Source organism: Larus michahellis, chromosome 5 (genome assembly GCF_964199755.1).
Source record: "Larus michahellis chromosome 5, bLarMic1.1, whole genome shotgun sequence".
NCBI lineage: Eukaryota > Metazoa > Chordata > Aves > Charadriiformes > Laridae > Larus > Larus michahellis.
The window spans coordinates 35,594,224-35,613,772 of record NC_133900.1 but is presented as its reverse complement, the minus strand read 5'-3'; the positions used below and the strand labels follow the sequence as shown (position 1 = coordinate 35,613,772).

Here is a 19,549-nt window from a genome sequence, read left to right as displayed (position 1 = left end):
GACACATTAAAAAGTATTTTGATTTTCTTGCAAGGGAGAGAGAAAAACTTGATAGTGTATGACACTTTCCGTTCCTCAGAGAAAAACACCGAAACCAAATACAATAAATTATCAGGCAAAGGTTGTCTGTCTTCGAATCATACACAAACTGTCTTGCTATCTCCAGAAAAGAGCAAACTGTCAATTTTACAGTAAATACAGTGAAAGCTTTGCCAATAAAGCTTATCACTGTTCTGTAGTATGATGGAGACACTAGATTCCTGTCTCATCATAATGATACCAGAAAGTAACTATTTTAATCTGACATATCATTCTGAGAACAAATTAGCATGATTTTTTTTTAGACTGCATTGTGACTGTTTTGTCAAGAAGTAACGTTTTGTTTTGTTTTGGGTACAAGCTATTTGTCTCCTGTATGCTCTGGATTAATATTACCAGTCAGCAGAGTCCACCTGAATTTTACTTACGCAGTTAAAAAAACCAAACCTATACATTTCTTTTGAAGAGAATCCTGCAAAATTTCACTCATTTTGGCCTATCTTTATTTCTCCTTGTTTAGGAAACAAAGCATTTATGATGCACTTTTTGTGGTGCTGTTATTCTGTTGTTTATTCCTTGCATATTCTCCTTCAATTTTTTTTTTTCTATATCTGCTGATTGTGTCACCACTATTCTTTAGCAGAACCATTTTTTAATACTTTTATGCTCAGGAAAAACAAAACCATGCTTAAGCTTCTGTAAAAAATGTAATTATTCTTACATGTAATAGGAAAGCGTAGAATTACCATTTTGAACAAAAGTTAAATTTAGAAATAATTTTGCTGTACTGTTGGTTGGGTCAATGGAACATGTGTATGTCCAAGAAATCATATGCTCCATCCCCTCAGGGAAGTATTGAAAAAAGCAGCTGTTTCAAACATACTCGAGAATATTGTCCCTGCTTTCCCATAGACCACCGTTAGCCAAATTGCTCTTTGAAGCTGGAGGATGGCAGCGGCTGAAGCTGTTCCTTGCTTCTTGCTGGTGAAATTACAGGAAATTTGGTACACTTCACATTAGGGTCATATTAAAGCATTAATTAATAGCAGCTCACAGTAGTACAACAAAGCCCCCTAATCAACCAAAATGTCCATGTAAGATGCAGAACTAATTTTGTCCTGGGAACCAAAAGGCCATCCCCAATAAAACCTACTTAGTCTCTGTGGTACTTGAAGCGGGTACAGACAATTATCGCCGTTGAATGGGTGGGGAGTGTGAGACAGGGAGGATCGTGTGTGGTGTACCTGGCATCTCACAGCAGCCAGCACCACCAGGGATGCTGAGGAGTCATGCTTATTGCATTCCCACTCAGTAAACAGCAACTCTGACTTTGAAGGAAATGGGAGGAGCCTGATATTGCCGAAAATGATGATGTCAGCGAAAATGTGAGTGTGAAAATGGGAATAATGTATGCAGCAGCACACGGCTTACACAAGTTTAAAAGAAACATGATAGAAATCAAATAAGAAAAACTAGTCAAGCATATTCTCTTTCCCAGCATAAGTTGTTAGCAAAGTGGGTTTGCAAGGTCACTGCTGAAGTAGCATCACTTCACAATCTAAACAGAAAGTGCCCTCTGTCAGCTTTTATCAGAAGTTCACCTGAAAAAACTTCTGCACTTTAATATCCTTAACAGATCATAATAAAGTCAACAAAAATCAGGCTCTTTCCCCCTTTTTGGTAGCCAGAGGATCTGGAGGTATTTAAAAGACATAGACATGGTGTTTAGGGACATGGTTTAGTGGTGGTTTTGGCAGTGTTATGTTGATGGTGGAATCGATGATCTTAAAGGTCACTTCCAACCTACATGATTCTATGATTCCACGATTCTATGTCATTGTTTGACTAGAATGTGGCAAGTTAATCTGAGACCTCAGAAAACAAACAAAAGAAAACATCCATATTGCTAGCAGCATCCCATAAAAGTGGTAGCCATGACCATTTTAGTTACCTTTTTTTCCCATGTCAGTCATGCATAATGTACATTAGCTCTCACTAAAGCCAATGAAAGCATGAAGAGAGACTGCTGGGAAAGAATAAGTAATATGCTGGAAGGAATGGAGCTTCTCAACAAGAAGTGAATACCTAGAGTAGATAATAGTGATCCATTTGCGTTGTTTAGGATGCATTTTAATCTTCAAAGATTAGTTTATAACATACAGTCTGGTCCACAATGACCCTTTCAGCCTTATTTTTCTCTCACCCCTGTGTATTTTGAGCTGCTTTTTCATTTCTTTCTTGGTACTGCTGAGTTGGTAGAGATCAGTGTTGTTTACTACTTTCATTTTAAGCAGGGTATTTCCAAATGTCTGCAAGGGCTGCAACATCTTAAAGGCTGGGGAGGAAAGAGACTGTATGTTTCTCATTTTTCTCATTCTCTATCCTTTTATACGGGAAATTACACAGCCCTTTCAAAAGCACCCTATTCTCAGCACCAGATCAAATTAAAAGTGTCAACACAGTTTGGATGCTTTCAGTTGCTATTTTTGATCTGCCCAGTGTCGCGTTGTAGGTTCATGGCTACAGGCTGAGAGATCTGCAATTCCAACTTCCAGCGTTTCTTGATGGATTTTTTTCCACGCTCTTTTTTCTGCGGAGTGAAATTTTCTTCATAAAGAGGACCAGAAAAAAAGGCTTCCTACCATTTAACTGCATAAGGGGAGCTCTCAGTGTCCCACAGCTCTGGCGCTTTGCAGAGTTGATGCATCCGTGCTACAAACCAGATGTTGATAACTTTTGCAGACTCGCATTTACCTGAAATGTGTAAGAGCAGCTGGGGGACTGTTTCCATTCACCAGGTGATACAAAGTTTCTAATGTTAAATTCAGCAGGTAAAAGAATTGCCTAAGCCCTTCCTAAATAAATGGAAAGGTAGACACCTTCCAAGGGTAATGAATCCTATATTAAGAGAGAGGAACTCAATAGCCCTTTGGAACTTCCTCTTTCCTTCCATTGACTAAAAAGTGTGTCTGTGTGAGTGGCTTTGACTTATACAACTAACTCTTAGGCATCTAACTAAAAGCGTTTAAATCTTGTTAAGATGTGTGCACCAAAGTATGGCTTTGGTCCCCCCTCCTCCTTTGTAAAGGCTTCCTTTGGCACGATGCCCCTGTCCTGAATGCCAGGGGCTGCCTAGTGCAAATAGGATTTGCATTGCACCTGCCACCTCAGCCCTTTCGAGGAGACAAATGGTATACAAGTACAATTTTTGTGTGGTTTTATTCTTAAGTGACTTCAGACTGTATAGCATTAAACTTCATTCTTTATCCCTCTCCACTTAAAATATAGGCAACTTGTATATGTACAACAATAATGCTTTTGGCACTTGATAACATACTAAGGGAATTTATTAATCTCAAATTTTATCCTTCTGAGACTCTTGATTCTTGGAAAAATGATCAGAAATCTCCTAGGAAAAAGCTGCTTTAAAATCACAAATGGAGCAGAAAAATGCTGAGTAAAAACTCATTTTTATAAACACTGATTGTGTTTATAGTTTTCTCTCTTCAAATTTTAATTCACTTGGGAAATCAGGCAAGGGAAGAAAACCAACCCTAAAGCTGAACTCTTTAAATTTCAGAAAAATGGGTAATTTGTGGTCTGTGATGTTCCTAATTTTAGCTGAACCAGTCTCTCCATCTCTTATATGCAATTACACCTCAAGCTTTGCATTTTCAACTTTTGCTACAGGCTCATTAAAAACAATAGAATTAATGCATTTTCTTCTGTCATCCTTTGTGCATTATTTTAGAACTAGAGGCTAGTTAGCTCTCTTGTTTTTTTAACATCAGTACGTCTGGTTTATCAGCTCAATTGCTGAACTATACACTGTTTAATTCAGGGCCAGCTAACCATTGTACTTAATGTACAGACAGACCTGTTAGTCCTCAAAGTAGGTTTATGTTTAAAAACCTAGCAGTTTAGGACCTTGAGTTACTGTGGTTGTTCTCATCTGGTTGTGCGTTTTACCTCCATAGGTATCAGAGATTGTACAAGGATACCATATTTATATTTGGACTGTATTACTGTACAGTCTATGCCTAACTATTTAGCTAAGAGAGTGGTTGTTGTTTAGCTAAAGAAAGACCATGGTTCTATTGATCTGTTATCTACAGTATCCATAAAATGTAGCGATAATAGGATATCAAGGTTCCTTCCCTTATTTATTTTTATGCTTTTTTCCTGATCTTCCCAGTCAGCCTCACATATCTGTACTGTCTTCGCAAGCACTCATCTGTTGTGTAATATAGTTGTCAGATGATTTTTGTTGTTAAGCAAGTGCATGTTTCTGGGGTACTTGCTTGAAAGAAAGAGAAGTTGGCATACCTTCATACTACATATTTCAGAGCATTTCACAAATTATTGCACCCGATCTGAGTCCAGACGTGCATCCAGCAGTGTCCTGATTCCACAATGTGCACAAGCCTTCCCTTCCTTCCCCTGCTGCTGTTACGCACTGGTTGCTTTTCACAGAAAACCTAAGCGTCACTTGGAAGGATGCCATCCCAGGTGATCAGGAATCCATATTGTACATCATATAAGAATGTAAAAGCCACCAAAGAGACTATATAGGTGTTATCACCACCATGAGTGGAGAACATCCTCTGTGGTTTCTGAATTAGGTGATAACGGTAATACTGGAATACCCTTTCAATACTGCCTAGTCCGGGTATTTTCACTGTGACCATCTATACGATCAGGAAGAGCTGTAGCAGTTTTGCAGACTAAGTGCTCACTGGTGATCAGTTAATGGCTTACACTGTTTTAGACAATTTATAAACAAGAAGCTTATTAACTTAAGGAGCTCAACAAAGCATTATCAATGGATGTATTTTATGCTGCAGGTTTAGCAGATGTTTTACTAGCAAAAGTGTGATAAGGCTAAGAAGGATAAGATTGCCATGCCTGCTCTGCTATATGTACTGCTATAAGCACAAAAAGGATATGCTTTTTTGTGGGTTTTATTCTTTGTAAGAGGAAAGATTTGACATAACAAGAAATGTTTATCAAAAATATGTATTTGGTGCACTAATTTAGCTCAAATGAATCAAGGTTCTCGGTGGTCTGCCCACCTGAAATAGTATCCCACTGATGTTCTTATTTATCTGGTAATATTTAATTATAATAAAATAATTCCTAGCTCTGAGAGTAGTACTGATAGTATCTCAGAGCTGATGTTTCTTACACTCTTGTATGTTTATGACAGTTCTTTTTCAAGAGAGTAGTAGTCTAATGCTGGGTGGATTTCCCTGTAGGACAGGTTTTATAGACATATAAATAAAATGAAGTTCGCACTAGAAAAACTGTATTCCATTCAGCAGACAGATTTGTCTTTCCCATAACTTCAGTCTGTCCTTGCTGAAAAATTTGTGAGATATACTTTTCTCTTGGAACGGATGAGATTTATGCACACAAATGTATATCCATACATCCTACAGACTAACATGTGTACCTTTAAGAGTGGTGCAGAATGCTGATAGTCAGAGAGGTTTTGCAATCAGGGAATCTCACTTTCCCGGATTCAAACTTTTTGTATGCATGTGCAGCGACAAAATACTTTACTCCTAGGCTGAAGTAATCCATGATCCTCAGACAGTGAAGCTCACTGCTGTCACTAGTAAATAGTTCAAAGCAGACTTTTCCATTGAGTTTCTTCAACAATAATTCTTTACCTTGATTTTTAAAGAGCTTAAGGACCAAGCAATAAATAAGGTGCTGTTCAGAAGGGCATTCAGCCATCAGCAAACTCATCCCAAAAAGCTAATATACTAAGATGGGGAAAAAGTTTAGGTAAACATTACTTGGAAGCCTAAGACTGAATGTTTTTTGTAGTAACTGGTTATTGCAAGGTTTTATGCATTCAGCTCACCTTCATTTAAATAGTGCCATGAAGTTTTTACTGGTTCTACATCACTGCTTGAAGGTCAATAAAAAGATCAGATAAAAGATGACTTTTACTTACCTTTATCTTCAGACAGATTATGTAAATCTGACATTAAGAGGTGCCTTCTCATAGAATATCCAAATATTCAACTGTATTTCTTAATATTCTTTGTGTTGGAAGCTTTCTAGTTTCTTCAATTTCAGATTTCTTTCATAGGGTGGTCAGTCCAACAGCAGACTGAAAAACAGAATCATTTTTGAGGCCAAATGATCTTCCTTCAGCAACTGCAATGAAAAAGCTCTGTTGAAAAGACTGTTAGCAAATCATATTATAGAAAAATATTTAGCTGCAAGCTCTGTATTATATATTGCATTTCAGAAAAAGAAAAGTTTCAGAAGACAAAGAGCAAAGTGTTGTAATTGAAAATCACCGAAATGTGAAGTATACACGTGTATATAACAGACTGAGCAGCTAGGAAGGGAGAAATTGGTAGCTCTTTCACTCTTGCAGACTTACTAGAGTGAAAAGAATTGATCCTATTAGAGGCAGAAAAGCATTTACATTAACACCACTCAGACCAGACTTTTACTTGTGTATGGTTTCCCTGGACCTGTACTCCTCTCCACCCTTTCATTCCACCAAGGTTTTGCTCTGTCCCATGGTAGGTACTTTAAGGGATGTATGTTCATAGATTATTACTGTTCTTTGCAGTTATTTCTTAGCAGCCACTTTCACTGGCAAAGCATAGGAACCCTGCTTTGGCTATTACTGACACGAGGTTAAACTATTGCGTACTCTTCAATTGACTAATACCCGGCTAATGTATGTCAGCCAGATAGAATTTGACATGAATTGCACAGTTCTGAAAGACGTTCCTGCTTTTCTTTATAGCAATCTGAAATAAAAATCCACTTAGATTTGTAAGTCAGTTTATTTTAAAGATTCTCTAATGTAACTAATACTCTGTGACTTCCACTTTCCCAGATGTGCCTGCTGCCCTTGGGTGCAGTCCAAGGATGCCTGTCACTTATTCAGCCTGTTTGTACCACATTTAAACCCTTTCTTTTAAAACAGGGACTACTGCTAAATTAGATAACAAAGAACAGACTCTTAACTTAGTAAAACCAGTGTAAATACAGACAGCCAGACAGATTCTGTACAGGTATTTTTGGATTTCATAGTTCATTGTATATCATAAACAACAGGTAGCCAGTGGCTGTAGTGTTACTCAGTTGTTTTTCTTGTTCAGCAGAAAGGCTTTAGGGCAGTTGTAGCACCTAACATTATATTTTTAACTCATTTTAAGAATGACATAGATTACCAATTTTATTTCTTCAGACTTGTAAAAGCCTCTGTAAGCATCTATACCATATTTTTTATACATCCTATATACAAAGTATTAGAGTACCATGTAAAATACTACAGATTCTGCACAAATGTCCTGCAACTAACGGGAGGATACTTACCTTGTCTGCTATTCATTCATATTATTAGTCTTCCCCAGTGGTACTGCACATCTGAAACTTAGATGTGATTGTCTTAGACTATTAATGCCAGTTTGACAGAATTAATTGTAATTGTTACAGATAAGTCAATCTATGTACATTCTTACTTTGGGATGCCTAAAGAGGACTGAATGTTGAATAGGACTGTATTTCTGTGTACTTACTGTGGGTTACACTGATTGAAATTTTGATGATGGAACGCACAAGGAAGCAGCCAGAAGCATCTGCTTTGTAAAGTATTACCTGTGTAATACTGTGTAATGTGCCCGTAGTTCGTATTTGGTGCAAATGTAACATATCCTCTGATGACAATACAAAAACACGCTCTTGGAGATCTTGGTGCAAACTGGAACGATGTGGCATTAAATATTTCTAGTCTCTACATGAGAGAGCAGCTTGTACCCATGGAGAGAAAGAATCACATGAAATGGAAGGCAGAGCACCAGAAAACAGATGGACATATGAACTCAGGCATCTAATTGCAGTACATACCATATTACTAAAAATGAGCTGTAGGGAGAGGCATCAGTGAGCTGTAATACAGTGTGCGGTCAAAGCGAGACACGTTAGACCCTGCACCGAATCTACATGGAAAGCTGTTGGAATGATATTTAATTGGGATATTTTTCTCTCTTCATAACTGAGTGATTGTATACTTATTCGACTTCTGAGAGCTGAAAAAGAAATTTTTTAAGAGCTTTCAAAAATATGGTGATAGTTATATGTCTGGGAAAACTTTAAACAGTCTTTTTCATTCAGCCTATATCTTAAAAACTCGCAAATGGACAGAAATTTGGGGAAAGAGCTATAATACCTGGAAGTTAGCTTGTTTTACTTATTTATTTTAAATAGCTCCAAAATAACAATACAAGAACTCTGATGCATTAAGAAGCTCTAATCAAAGGTAACTAGTCAGGGATCTTCTGCATTCCCCAGAAGTTAGGCATCATTGTCACTATTCCAGTAAAAATATCTGCTTAGTGTTCATGAGCCATAAAAACATCAACCTGCATTAAGAAAGGAATAGAGACAAATGCTGAAAATATTTTAAAGCCACCGTGTACATCACTGGGGCAGTATTTTGCGGAATATAATGTTCACTTTTTTTGCCCCATTTCAGACAAACTTAGATAGGGTAGGCATGTAAGGAACATGGATTATAGGTGCTGGAAATCTAAATTGTCTTATTTTTCTCTTAGCAAACATCAAGTCTTATTAAAAGAGATTATTAAGGCTTTCTGCCCTTGACTGCAAACTTTGAGAGAGACTGAATGCATTAATATTTAGCATCAAAAACCCAATTTCCAAGGAAAGCCTTGCAGTGAAATATCAATTGGATTCCAGAAAACATGGACCTCACAAAATTGACAGAGTCAATACTGAACATGAGCTACAGAAACTCTCACTATAACTTGGTATCATTCACTTCAGGTACCGTATCACTTTAAGTTGACTGAACACTTAAGATGTGAATTTAGGCAGCTTTTTGCCCTGTTGGCATCATGCAGTCTCCCTTAATTTTAATAGTATTTATTAATGCTACTTTTTTATTTGTACTCCGGTCTGTTCTCACTTCTGTTAAGAAATTGTAAGCACCACAATAAAGACTAAGCAGCTGTATTTCAGGTTGTGCATTGTTACACTTAAATATTTTAATGAAAGACTTCTTAGAGGCCATAGCAGTGACATGTTTATTGGAGTAACAAGTGCTGTTTTCGCCTTCCAGAGCAACTAATACCCATTTCAAAAGTTTCAGAATTTTAAACCTGCAGTATGTCAGCCATTGGTTTGCAATTCAGGAAATCATAAACATTAAACCAGTCCTATATCTTCTGTAAGTCTACCCTTGGGGCAAATTACCGTTGACTTCCCCACAGATACCTTAAAAATTAATTTGACCCATAATATTCAGGGCAATAAAAAGATTTGACCTCTCTTTGCTATCTACTAGCTTTGGGAAATGTCCTGTGTTGTGAGATCCCACGTTCCACTTAATTTTACCAGTACCTGAGGGAACTGGCTTTTTAATTACACTTCTGGCTAAGAGGACACAGGCAGGATGGAACTAGATGAATGATATTTCCTGGAAAATCAATGAGCTAATTATATAGAAAAAGCAAAGCTCCATTTCACTTTTGCATGAAAGTCAAACATACTGCCCTTACAAGATATGACTCTTGCTTATAGACATGGTTCCTTCCTTCATTTATGAATGACATTAATCAAGATGCTATAAGACATGGCAATAGAATACAAAGGTCAGGGAAAGAAGACAACACAACTTTGATATTTAAATCAGCCATAGGTTCATTTATGATTCTTATTTGAATCCTTTGTGTTTTCAGAGTCAAAATTAGTCAAAATGAATTCCTAATTTTGCAGAATAATATTAGAATATTCAAAGAGGTAAATAATCTTTTCTGCCATAGTGTAGAAAGCTTCACCTTTTTTTTTTCCTTTTAAATCCATTTTTAAAAAAGTATGGATTCTCCCATTTTTATCAGTTGATTTCATTTTAGAAGAAATGTCTATCTGATTGTAGTCCTTCTTTAGATGAAGTCTCCCATTGCTTTTTCTTCTGACCGAGTGTCAATACTGGTTATATATAAAGTGAAGATCGTCCCCCTTTTAATAAGATCTAGTTGATGTGATTTATGACACTGATGTCACCAACTATTAAATGTATTATTATTTGAAGTTTCACGGTGCAGCTTATAATGATTTCTGTAACTATTCACCAGTCTGCATAGCTTCAATAGCTCTTCACTTTCCTGTTTGAAAACTTACTGCTCAGTTAATCTAAAAAGCATGTGCTAAATTGCTGCAACATGAGTATTTAAGGATTTTTTTTTTTTTTAGTTGAAATGATATCGAATAAACTAAAATAGAACATGGAGAAATTCCCAGATCAAATGCTTGTATCAAACATATTTGAACCTTTAGAAGCATCTTATTTCCCCCTCTAATTTTGTCTGTAATGATAGGTTCTCAGCTTTCTAGACTGTTACGTGCCAGCCAAGCTGTTGTTCAGGTCATTGTGACTATACAGGTATGACTAAGTGTGAATTAGGTGGCAGAAGTTTCTATATTGAGCTCTGGCCTCATGTACTCCACCCCTGCAAAGCCTGACTGGCAGTCCTCAGGGTATGATGCTCTTATAACTCTCCTAATCAGAGAACATTGCCTTCGATGCCTGATGTATCCTGTACTTTTGTCAATTCTGTAAGTGAAGTGGGACCCTCTAACTCAGAATTAGTTCTAGCAGTATGTGCCTTTGTTTTGTGGTCTACTCTTGCATAGTCCCCTTCTGTATATCCCCATTACATTACAAGAATACTGGTGCTTGGCAGAGTGTATAGGAGGGAAGCAGGCAGTGAGCTTGTAAAACAATGGAAAATCTGAGGCATCAGCAGCTCAAAGCAATGTTTTAGGAGTAAAGTACTTTAGACCTGTCAAGAATAGAAAATGCAGGATCATCAGAAAATAAACAATGAACAAACATCAAACGAGTTTGTTCCCTGTAAGAAGCTATAGACAGACCCTACCTTCTCTGGGTTTTATTTTTTCCATCTTTAAACTTGTTATTGTAATCCTTTCCAGCAGGCAGAGGAATGTTGTTAAGTTTAATTAAATTTAATGAACAGCTTTGTAATCCTCCTATGACATTCACTACAGGAGCATCTTGTGTCATTATTTATTTTCCAAATGTTTTTACCTGGTTAGTGGAGGAGAAGGTAAACAAATAACATGTACAGAAGGAAAAATCTTATGGTCAGTTATTGGTGAAAATTACACAGAGACGAATGGTAAGAAAGAAGCAGATGAGATAACAAAATCAGGAGAATAGCTTATAAAAAAAAGTAAAGATGATGAGGAGAACATCTGTATCTGAGTGTCCTTTTACGCAGCTTATGCACTTTGTTTGGCAATAGCTCTTAATATATGCCTAGTGTCCATATTCTACTGTATTAGAAATACAGATTAATTATGAGCACAACTACAAACTGCATTATATGTACATAATCTTTTATCTTCCATATCTGAAGCTCTTCAACAGTAAATGGAAAATTTTATTTTTTTTTTTTTTTTCCCAAGGTTTACTTTCCTATTTCTGTTACTTCTCCTTGTTTGGAATCACTTCCTTTATTATTCATTTCAGAAACCCAGTAACATTTTTGTCATCTTTTGTATTTTGTGTTGATAACTTACCCAATTCATGCTTTAAATTATTTGAGTGAAGCTCACTCCCTGACAATTTTTGGTTTTGTTTTTTTTTTTTTTTTAAGCTTTGTATGATATGGTATTGTTTATAAATTGTCATTTTCAACTTTCTTAAGAGGACAGATGTTAGGAGTGATGACCTGCACTGTTTTTTCTATAAACCTGTCTTTTAATGTCTCCTAAAAGACTCCTCCCATCTCTGTTGACTAAGGCTATAATTCTAACAATAAACAGTTCGGAAAGTCAGAAATTCACCACATACTTGTTTCCTAATCCAGTAAGAAGGTTAGTCGTACTTCTGTATCTGAATGCTTTTTGAGAACACGTTAATGAGTGTGCAGAGGTGTGAAGATCCACGGCGTGCTGTTATCCAAAGTGCTAGTGTTATTGCTATTTATTTTCAGGCCAGTGGATGGAATAGGTTTTGAGTTGTTGCCCATGGGAATCAACTTGTTTGACTTTATACTTATGGAGGAAAATGCAGCTGTTTATTTTCTGATGATCCTGCATTTTCTATTCTTGACAGGTCTAAAGTACTTTACTCCTAAATTCTAGGTTGGGATTGTAGAGAGGAGAGGTTATAATAGATGTGACGAAATTGCGTGTTTCTGAGTGAACGTCTAGACTGAAGTTCTGCAGTGCTTGGGATTTGCTGATCATCTGGAACACATAAGTCCCTGTATGGCTGTGAGCGCAGACTGGATTTGTAAGGGTACTTCAGACTTTAAAACATGTTCAAAGAGCTTTTTCTAGTCATCGAAATGTCTTACATGTTGCTCAAGAGAACATATGCACATTATTGTTTCCTTTTTCTAAAGAAAGAATTCAGAGGTGGATGGAAATTGAAAATGGGTGCCAGAGTTGCCTGGGATAAACTAGGTGTTGAACATGATAGGTACGATGATTTTTCTCCCTAAGGTGAGATGATGATCTGTGAAGGTCTGCAGAGCTGTACGGGGCAGTGGATGGAAAGATAGCTATGAAGGCGAGTTCAGAAATATTACAGGTAAAAGGTGTGGCAGTGAGAAAAGAGCCTCCTTAACGGGTAAATGGCAAGTGAAGAGAGCACTAGACAGGTGACGGTGACTAGTTGTACGCTACTCGGTCTGTTACAGTGACTGCACACTCAGGGTTCATAAAGTCGTCTTGCAGGGAATTTCATCTACCTTTTTCAAATTTGCTCTCTTTCACTGTTAGGAAAAATAAGACTTGGAGAAGTGAAACACAGGAGGCAAATCTAGTTACAAATGATTTATTATCCTACTACTGTACCACAGGGCCTGCCTATTAAGTTTCTACTTTTACAACTAGTTAGAGGTTCTGGATCATTTATATTCTGGATTATTTGTATATTATATTATGTGTGTTATTTATATTTATTATTTATATAGAATATCTATATTACTGATATTAATATTTATATTAAATATTGAACTTCTGTTGTGATAAACTTCAAGCTAGGAATGAAAGTTGTTTTGAAGAGCTTTTTTCATGTGTCTATCTTGAAATTAACTGTGTTTTACCTATTTAAAGATGTTTCAGTGCACTGTGTTTCAGCTATTGTTGCTTTGGGTTGAGCATCACCAAGTTGCTTACTCTTAGTTTAAGACATAGCCGGTGAAATACACATACCATACGTTTCTCAAAAGCATGACTTCAACTCAAATCTGCAATGCAGATAATTGACTTCAGGGTCAGAGTTACAGTGTACATCCCAGCATGTTCTCAACATTAGAACTAAATGCTTGAGTCTTTTAGCACTTCAAAATGTCTCGTGGGTCAGATTTAGTCTCTATATCGTTCTAAATGGAGGGGGTTTATTTGTTTCTTAGACTTTTTATTTGGGAAGAGACTTAAAAGGGTAATTCTTCCGGTACGTGCATCTTTGCTGTTTAGTGAATTCCATAGTGAGACTTTCCAGATGTCCTAAAGAATAGTGTTCCTTGGTTTGCTTCTTACTTCTGGAAAGGGGTTGTAAGATTTCAGGGTTAGGTAAGGTTGATCTTTTTGACAAGACTTTGGAAAAGCACTGAAACATAATTGCATACTAAAACTTCTCAAAATTTCCTCATGCAGTATGTAACTCAAGGTTTCCCTGGAGCATCAGTGTTTATAAAAGATGCAAACTGGGATAAGAGTACTGAGGTTATAATAACGTATGATACACCTAATCCAGATAATCTCAGACAGATTTCTGTCTTGGATGTATTAAGAGGCTGCCAAAGGAGACATTTAGTCAGGAGTGGGAAAGCATTTGAGACAGTTAGTCCAGGCCTACGTTTTAGATTTTGAACCTAACCCAGATGTGTGTTATTATCTCTTGAAGCTTTTTCTAGCATTTTCTGCTGCATGACGGAGATCACAAAGTCTGTTCCAGACAGTAGTGTGACTATTTCTTCTGCTTTCTGTAGCAGACTGCAAAGGATGTTGGGGAGGTGACAGCAATAGAGGAAGCAAATTTTAGTGGTGAAATGAGGATAGCGTAGCAAAACTGAAGAGTTTTTGCTCCAAGAGTGAGGTCTGTGCTGTCAAAGTGATGGTGAGAGACTTGAGAGACTTCTGTTTTTCGATTAAATACTGATTGAAGTACTGTTTTGTCAAAGGGAAAATAGGTTGACAGGAGAAAGCAGGAAGGTTCTTAGGAACCAAAAACAATATTAGTGGAGTATGAACCATGAAGCTGTATTTGCAAAGAGGACAGGGCACGTGGTATTAACAGCTACTCTCAAATCTTGACTCTGACCCTTTTAACTGGCATCAGGGGATGTTTAAAGAGTGTCTGCGGTTTGAAGGTCACACAGCCATGACAGGGGTGTCAAAATATTTGAGAAATGGTGTATAACACGATAAACAATTTTCCATAGTGGCTTTTTTCAGTGATCGTGGGGGAGAGAACAACTGTGGTATTAACAGCAGTTAGTAAGATTCATAGTAATGCAATAGAGGGTGCACATACACCCGTATAAATACATACCATACAAATTGTTGGCAAGTTATCTGTGCTTTTGGCACTTATGTGAAGAAAGGCCCTACTTTAATAGATGTGCAGTGAGACTTATGGTTGCCATGGGAACTGCTACTCTATGTTTTGTGAGAATGTGGTTATTATTAATGTCGCACTCATATTGAGATTTTTACATGGGCTTTTTTATTTTAATTGGGCTGGTTGTGTGTATTCCTGCCCAGTTAAAAAGCAGCTCAGAACAAATGAGTGTTTTCATTATTAGATGTTTATCAGATCCAGAAACACGAAGAAAATTGCTTTCCGTCAAGGCAACGTGAGAGAGTAGAGCCACTGAGCCTTTGTCTCATTAATTTTACAAGAAGGGAAGAGTAGTGTGCAGTTAGCACATGAAGATAATGTCTGTTTACTTTGGTAAACCTTACTGGCAACTTGATAGGTTAAATTTTAATACGGTGCTTCTGTAGGCTATCATGAGAACAACGGGAAGTATGATTTTATTAGAGGGCTCAGATAGCGTTTATTTTTCTGATCTTATTTTCAAAAGCTTTTGGACAGACCTTAAACAGAAAAATCTGTTTCAAGTAAATGGATTATAATGTTGAATTTTCAGGAAAACCTTGGAGACTTAAGAGGAGAATGGTCAAGAGGCTGGCAATTTTGTATTAGTGGGATGATAATGACAATTATAAAGGGGTTATTCTAAAGGGACAGTAATCTTTTGTAGAAACTGTTCTGGTAAGTGTCCAAAATGTAATTTGTTTTGCTTACTGGGAGCTCTCTAGAAATTAATCAGTATTGTCAGAATGCATTCCTTAAATTGATACCGTCAAGTTTTTAATAAAACTTTTATTGTTTATAAATAATGAAAACCTTCCCTCTGCTTTCTCAAAGGTGCATCTTCCTATTTTATGTGTTTGTGCGTTTTAAATTAATTTAGTTGTGTACAAATGCTTCAACCTTGTGAGCTGGCGTGCAAGTTCTAGAACAGGACTGTTAATAACTTTGGACAAAGACACAGACATATACGTGTGGTTATTTTTGTATTTGTAAGTGACTGAAACAATTTTGAAATTCATTGTGGATTTTTATTAGTATTTCTGAATGGCTAAGTAAGGACCTTTTATACTACATTTTCATGTCACTTTGTTCATGTGGCACTTTCATTTAGATTTCTTTTCTTTATCAGAAATTTACACTGACATAAATAAATTCCTAACAGCAGAAATTAAGAAAATTAATTACTCAGAATGAAATGTTTTCCAGGAGTGAGATGATTCAGCTGTAGATCCAAACGTCCCGCAATAACTTGTTTCAATAGCACAGACCCTTTTAACTAGAACAAAGTAATAAAAGTAATGACTTCTTAATGAATCTGTTAAAGGATCTGATATAAATGAGAGTCACTTGGGCTTCTTGGAAAGCAGACTTTTGATAGTTTCTTTGACAGCATAGTTACAAGTTACAGCTTTGCTTGGAAGTAGTCTTGGAATCAGCTGTGGCTGAATGCTTTCTAATAGTTTAACAAATGGGAGATAAGGTGTCATTTCCTTTCTGATAACTGGAGAGCAAGAGAATTGACCCTCTTGAAGTTTATTTTGGTAGACTTAGATCCTATTTATCTTGACTTCCTCCTCTGCTCTGTGCTGATTGCTCAGTGGCTTCCTAGTCAAGATTGCCATTAGGGGATCTGATAGGGTTAGTATGAGAAACCTTTTGTGCCTTTTCAAGACAAAGTTCCTGTGGAGGCGGGATACAGCATGAATGAGTCCTGAGCTGCACTGCCCAAAGAGGAGAAAGGTAAAGCTGTAAGAGGATCTGTTGGTTTGCTTTTCAAAGTAAAGTTGACATTTTATTTCTGTACCTGTTTAAGCTGCTGCTTCAGGCTTGAGGAGCCTAGGAAACCTGTTATCAGTGGAAATTTTGCTGGGCGGTGATTAAAGTATTAAGGATATAGGGATCCCAAACTAAAATGACACATATAACATGTGAGACTAGCAAAATGAGATCGTAATTATTTTCTGTGAGAGGTTATCTTATTTAGAAAAATAAGTCTCTCTAATTTGAACCTCAAACACACAAGAAGTCAATAGAATTGCACACCTGGCTGAGCCCAGTGCGCTCTGCCAATCCAAGGGTTAGTAAATTTTCTTTAAGAAATATTGGTGTGATATTATGAAGTGATAAAAAATCAATGAGGCAATGATTTCCCAGTCAGATGGAGTGCTTTGTTGTTAAATTAATTCTTTCACCTGACGCTGCAAGGGCTGAAAAAAGTTGGAAAGCATTGCTGGGTGACTTGATGGAGATTTACTTGGTGTGTTATTCCAGAGAAGGCTAAAATGAATCTGCAAATGATGTTTTTGACTACAGTAGGGCGCCTGCAATTATTCACTTCGCCACTCATGGAAGACATCATTGATTAAATTCCAAAGCCTATTGACTGTAGTGGTGTGGCTGAGCTTATTCTCATCTTGAGATTCAGCATTTACAGGGTGCACTTAAATTAAAGTTGTTGTTTGTTTGTTTGTTTTTTAAAACAAACAGTGGAGATATGGAGCGTGTTCACTATTAAGAGGGCTTCCCTCTGAATTATTGGCATTTTGTTTCTGGCAAGATAAAAAATGAGATTCAGGTTTAAGAACTAAAGTAAGAGGTAGATCTATTTGCAATGGAAGACTTCTTTCCTGTAGCTCCTCGTGAGATGGTTAAAACTGAGCAGAAAGATAGACAAGACTTTCTCAGTTTTCCGTGTCATTTGTGTGATTTGCTGCCAGTTATGACACTCATAAAATTATGAAAATGTCATTAAAATGCTGTACTGAAAGTTTCAGAACTGGAACAATCTGAATAGCATTGGTTTTCACAAAATGAGAGAAAATTAACAGTATTAAGGGCTTTGTCATAAAAACGAATTGGAAGTCAGGTAAAAATGAAGCATGTCATTGTCATCCAAGAAACAAAGGAGAAACTGTTTAAGTCTGAGTGACTGTAAAATTAAAAAGGAAAGTTATTTTGCTTTCAATTATGTCATCAGTAGAAAACAGAAAATCTTTAAAATCCTGCTCCCCAGTAGGTAACTGCTGTGAAAGTCTGGCATGTCAACAATTTAATCTCAGTAGAAAAATGTCTTTGAGAAGGAAGTGGTCTCTTTAGGTAAGTTAAAACAGACACAACCATCACATGTGCATCTGTATTGACAGACATTGAGCCATTTTCTGTGCATCTGTTTTGATCTCTAACTGTATGTTGGCCATTACCTCTTCAATGTAACAGGCAAAAGCAGCGCAGGATGCATACCCTGGCATACTAACAGATAAGGTAAAGAAGGTGACAAAGTCTAGATGACAGAGGCCACTTCAAATGGCCTATGAACTCTGCAGTTCTATTTTCTATAGCGAGTCAGTTAAAAAGTTTAAGTCTATAGTGATGTGTTCCTGAGACAGATGGGAGAAGACTGAAGGCTTGAGGAGGAAACTGAATCTTGGCATCTCATGTTTGGTGTGAGTCCTCTTCCTGATGAATTATTAGGTATGTTAATGGAAGAATAGTGACATTCTTTTCTTTTTTAGGTAAAAAGTAGCTTAAGCACCTGTCTCTAGCAGAACGTTACGGGCTTTCTGAACCTGAAATTCTCTGCATCTTTCCCCATCCTGGTGGTGGAGCTCAGATGTTACTGATTATTTAACTTGTCTTAAGTATACTGAAATCACATTTAAATCTCTCATTCCTTTTTGAACCTGGCCTTGATGGAATTAGTTTTTATTTTCCTCGTTTTATTTTTGGCTGTCATAGGCAGTGTCCTGATTACGCGTTGGCTGTTGCCGATCCCATTTTGGAGTCACCTAAGTCTTCCCCAGAGCCTAGGTAGGAGATGAGCATGGTTGATACCTCCCCAAATTCAAATTCCCTTCATTGGTCTAGTTCTCTGTTCTCAATGCTCATCGACATTTCCAGCCGTGTGAGCCTTGGGAATCTATACAAGTGGAGTGATCACTGTTTATTGAGATAGGCCTGCTAATGGGGAACAATAATTCTTTCCTGGCTTCTGCTACTTTCTCCAAGCAGGAAATGGTGACTTTGGAAAAATTTAGATGTTGACAGGGGGGAAAAAAAAACAACAGAACTTTAAAAAAATTATGTTTTAAAAAAACCAACAACCCAACCCCAAAACTGTGTGATATAATGGCTTTTCCTGTCTTTGTCAATGCTTGTAAATTACTGCACTAGTCTAAAAGAAAGGAACAAATTTTCTTAATGAATCTACCTGGGTTTTGTCCTGTAAAAGTGACTGAGGTACAATGTGCAAATTTTTTGTTTTAACGCAGTATGGGCTTAAATGTATAATAAGATAGCAGAGTCTGCTTGCAGTAACACACATGAATTTTTTTGCTGTTCAATTGGATCATCTGCTAGTGACAATGTTGGGTTAAGAAATGTAAGAGTTTGTCAAAAAAACACATTTTGGTAGTCATCACTTCTTTCTTAGGGAAATTTAAGCTCCTTTGTAGTATGAGGGAGACCTCTTAGCCTAAACCTTTTCATGGTATTATGGTCTCAAACTTGAAAGTTATCAGCTGCATCTGTAAAATGCATAATTGTGAAAACTTATCTTGCAGTTGTGTTCATATTCTTGTAATTTAGAAATCATTGTTATCCTTTTCAGCAACTGAAGTCTTGCTATCAAAGAGCTTTTCTGATGAAAGAACAGTTAAACAAGTACTACTTGCCGATAGTGCTCTAGTGCTGCTGACCCTCATACAAAAGAAATGACCTAATTAGCCTTGTTTTAAAATACTTTATATTCTGTCTTACTATAAGACCCAAAGTCTGACTTTCACTTCTCAAAATGTGTGGGATAATAGCTATAGCAAGGGGAACAATGAAGTGCTGCTGGTAAGGTTAACTGGCAGGTTTTACTGCTTGGGAGGTTTCACG

The 19,549-nt window shown here is 36.9% G+C and overlaps 1 protein-coding gene across 1 annotated transcript in view; it reads left to right on the top strand.

The window, feature by feature from the left end:
- The window catches only part of GRID2 (glutamate ionotropic receptor delta type subunit 2), a 765,483-nt gene that overhangs the window by 250,861 nt on the left and 495,073 nt on the right, over positions 1 to 19,549 (top strand). The gene's annotated exons all lie outside the window — the stretch shown is intronic.